The following is a 4,772-nucleotide window of genomic DNA, read 5'->3' on the forward strand; positions in this document are numbered from 1 at the left end:
ATTAATAACTTATGTCCTTTAGCTTAAGTTCTTGGAAAAGTCCAATTTTATTTTCTCAATGATCTATTATTTTCATAATTTAATCCATTGTACCCCCCCTTTGTTTTTTCTAAGACTACTTTATTTCATATAATTTTCTTTTGGTTGTTTCTGGTGTTGATTTTTTTCTTCTATCACAAAATACTGAAACTTGCTAAGTGGAGGTGGGGTTTTATTGATTTTTCTAAATGTCTTTGTTTTCACATGGATACTTGCTTCTTTTGAGGTTAGTTTTATCTAGGTCTTTATTTATGCTGAAGGCTTTCTTCAAATATCTAGTTGTCTTTATTTTTTTCTTTTATAATTTATATTGAGAGGCTAGGATAGACAACAAACTTGGAGATGATCAAAGTGTGCTTTAGCATGAGTGAGCAAGAAGCTGCCCTTTATCCTAAAGGTTCTCCAAAATCCCAGAATCATTATTCCTTTATTCTAGGATGCTAATATCTATTTTAAGTGCCCTAGTTTTCCCAAACTATTTGACATTTTATAGAGAGCAACTCTCCAAAATGCTGTTGGTGGTAAACTCCTGCTCTGCACAAGGAGATGGAATGAGGCATGAAATGATAGGGAATCTATGATTCCACTTGTATCTTATTTTAATTATTATTATTTTTTATTTATTTGTCAGACAGAGATCACAAGTAGGCAGAGAGGCAGGCAGAGAGAGAGGAGGAAGCAGGCTCCCTGCCAAGCAGAGAGCCTAATGCAATGCGGGGCTCAATCCCAGGACCCTGAGATCATGACCTGAGCCAAAGGCAGAAACTTTAACCCACTGAGCCACCCAGGTGCCCCTCCACTTATATTTTAAAGAAATTAACTTGTCCTTTAATTTTTCATGTCCTTTTCATTCCCATTTTTTGTTCTTCTGAGTCATTTTAACATGTAGACTTGTTTAGTTTCCACCTCTTGTTATAAAATTTGCATTCTATCTCTAGTTTAATCATTTCCGTCCTTTTATCGACTTTTCATCTTTTCCAAGGATTCCTTCTTTCTTTTTCTTTTGTTATTAATGGTTTTATAGCCTTAAATTCATTTATTGTCACTTTAATAGTGTCTCATTGGAGGTCAGAAAAAATGTATAGGTTGAGTCAGACATCTTGAGCTAGGAAACTTCAACTGTATAGTTATTTGGGGGACTTTCTTTAAACATGATTTTAATCCTACAATGTCTTTTATTTTTCTGATTATATTCATATTTAAATTCATCTTAGAACACAGATACAATCTTCTCTCAATAGACTATAGCCATGCAAATACTTCTTAATTTACTTATTCTTATATTTAGCCAGCTTTAGCTTTTATATGTAGAACTCTGCAGGAGAGAAAGGTGTTCCAAACCAGATGACACTGGAAATGGTGATATTCTCAGTTAATTCCTACAATCCTGAGGGAGACAAGATGGCGAGGAAGTAGGAGGAAGCGCCATTTCAACCTGTACCCTAAAGTGAGCTGATTACCTACCAAAGAACTCCAATCACCCATGAAATCAGCCTGAGATCAGAATTATACACGTCTGGATCTCCACAGGGGAAGAAGATGCCAGTGGGCAGGTAAAACAGAGTGGGAATGTAGGACTGATATCAGAAGATAAACAAAAGGGGGAGGGAGCCACCAGAGGTGACTGATTGGAAAGTAATACCCCTAATACAAGATTGCCCTGCATCTGGGGACCAGCATTAACTTGGAGACTGGTTGAAAACACTCAAAAAGAGCAAAGGATCATAGGGGATAAATTGTGGGAAGCCGGGTGGCTAGGGAAAGGGGCTTAACTCCCTGGACCCAGGACAGCATCCCCTGGTGCTGAGCCAGAGAGAGTGCGGCAGAGAAACCAGGTCTTGGTCCCTGAGCTGCCAGCACGCCCAAGAACACATGGGGTCCAGCTCCTGTGAGGGGCTGGGAGCCTCTGGCAGAATGCCGAGACATGCTACAGAGCCTGAGACAGGTGCGTCCCTCACCCTCCCCTGAGAGAGGAGTGCAATGGCCCAGCCCGGCACTCTTAGACCCACCCCATTGTATCAGAGCCTGAGACACACACGCCCCAAACCCTCCCCGGAGAGAGGTGTGTGCAAGCCCAGTGTTCTTAGACCTAGAAAGACCAGGCACTCCCAGCCCAGGCCAGTGAGAAAATCTTAGTGTGCAATCGCTACTTGGAACCTCTCTGACAGTCTGGAGCTGTCCAGACAGCTGCCGCTGCTGTGGTTTTGGGTACAAGCAGAAGATCCTGTGTCCCCAGGGACCACGACTCGGAACCTGCTCTGCCAGTGGCCAAGGGGGAAATTTATATGGGCTCTGCAGAACCCACAGGGGACCAGACAGAGGCTTCTCTCTGAGAGGGAGGTCAGGGTGCAGTTTGCTTTCCTCTAAACCTACAAGAACCATCAAAAGCCGTCAAGGCAAGAGAAAAAAAAAAGTGAACAAACATAAAAATGTCCATAGAACAAAAGCCTGAAAAAACCGGTTTCCTCAGAGCTCACCCCCTTGAGGGGGTTGGGAGGACTTAACTCAGGGAACATCATTGACTGAAAACCCACATGGCAGGCCCCTCCCCCAGAAAACCAACCAAGAAAGGAAGAAAAAAAAAAAAAACACTACAAGAGAACAACCACCACTACTTCATAAGACAACTTTTATTTTTAAATTGTTCCCACTATTCTGGTTCATTTTTTTTATAGATAGATAATTTTTAACCTATTTATCATCACAGTGAGATGTCCAGTACATCAAATTCCATAATAACCTTCTAACCTGAACTTTTTGATACTTTACACATGTGTTTTTCTTTTGCATTTCTATTTTTTTATTTTTTTTTAATTTTAGTTTAGTCTAGTTTATTCCTTTTTTATTTTTATTTTCTAATATTCATATAGAGTAAAACTTCAAGGTAATTGCATTTCCCCAATCACGGCTACCCCTATAGAAAGGAAAGCTGAGTTCTTTAACAAAGATATCAAGATACATCCAGTAAGAATCAAAACAAACTTCCTCGCCCACACTGAGAATTTATAACCACTCTCCCATCTTTTTCTTCCGCTAGTGTTGCTGTGTTTTTGTGTTTGTCCTGATAGTATATAAATCTTATATTGGAGTTCTTTTTGAAGAGGATTTTCCTTTATTTGCATATATATATATATATTTATTTTCTCTTGTCATAGACTTTTATCAGCCTTTCGTCTGTTTTTGTTTGTATACTTAATCAATCTTACCTTGGGACCCATTTGGACTGAACCTTCTCTTTTATCTTCCCTTCTTTTCCTGTCTCTCTCTCTCTTTCTTTTTCTTTTTCTTTTCTTTTTTCTCTCATTTGGCAGGGGAATCCTAATTGCTCAGAAGTGTTCCAAGGTGTACCTTGACTGCACCATGGTCGATACATCCAGCTACATCCATTCAGTCATCTCTCACCAAAATGACTAGGAGGAGGAATGCACAACAGAAGAAAAATACAGAGGATGGACCTTCTGCAACAGAGCTAATGGCTATCAACATAGACAATATGTCGGAAAGAGAATTCAGGCTAACAATTATCCAGGCAATAGCTAGGTTGGAGAAAGCCATGGAAGACCAAACGGAATTGATTAGGGCATAACTGAAAGCCACTAGGGATGGTTTTCACAATGTTAGGGCAAAACTGAAAGCTACCAGGGATGAGGTTCACAATGCTCTCAATGAGTTCCAATCTAATCTAAATTCTCTGAAAGCTAGGGTAACTGAGACAGAAGATAGAATTAGTGATCTGGAGGACAAACAGATAGAGAGAAAGGATCAGGAGGCAGCCTGGAACAAACAGCTTAGAAGCCATGAAAACAGAATCAGGGAAATAAATGATGCCATGAAACGTTCCAACGTCAGAATTATTGGAATCCCTGAAGGGGAGGAGAAAGAAAGAAGTCTAGAAGACATAGTGGAACAAGTTCTTCATGAAAATTTTCCCAATCTCGCGAATGGAACTAGCGTTCAAGTACTAGAGCTGAAAGGTCTCCACCCAAGATTATAGATTCCAAAAAAACATCAAGGCACCTGATGGTGAAATTGAGGAATCATAATTGTAGATACAATCTCTTGAAAACCACTAGGACAAAGAGGCTCCTTACTTACAGAGGAAAGACCATCAGAATAATGTCAGAATTGTCCACAGAGACCTGGCAGGCCAGAAAGGGCTGGAAAGATATATTCAGGGCGCTAAATGAGAAGAACATGCAGCCAAGAATACTTTATCTAGCAAGACTGACATTCAAAGTGGATGGAGAGATAAAGAGTTTCAAGACTGGCAAGGCTTAAAAGACTATGTAACCACCAGGCCGACACTGCAGGAAATATTAAGGGGGGGGGTTCTATAAAAGAGGAAAAATCCTAAGAATAGCATTGAACAGAAATATAGAGAGAACCTACAGAAAGAAAGACTTCAAAGGTAACACTATGTCAATAAAAACATATCTATCAATAATCACTCTCAATGTGAATGGACTAAATGTGCCCATAAAATGACACAGGGTTGCAGATTGGATAAAACGACAGGACCCATCCATATGTTGTCTACAAGAGACCCATTTTGAACCTAAAGATACACCCAGACTGAAAGTGAAGGGGTGGAGAAGCATCTTTCATGCCAATGGGCCTCAAAAGAAGGCTGGGGTAGTGATTCTCATATCAGATAAATTAGATTTTAAACTAAAGACTCTAGTCAGAGATACAGAAGGACACTACATAATTCTTAAAGGGACTAACCACCAAGA

The sequence above is a fragment of the Lontra canadensis genome, unplaced genomic scaffold (assembly GCF_010015895.1).
Source record: "Lontra canadensis isolate GAN:19392208 unplaced genomic scaffold, GSC_riverotter_1.0 scaffold252, whole genome shotgun sequence".
NCBI classification, from domain to species: domain Eukaryota; kingdom Metazoa; phylum Chordata; class Mammalia; order Carnivora; family Mustelidae; genus Lontra; species Lontra canadensis.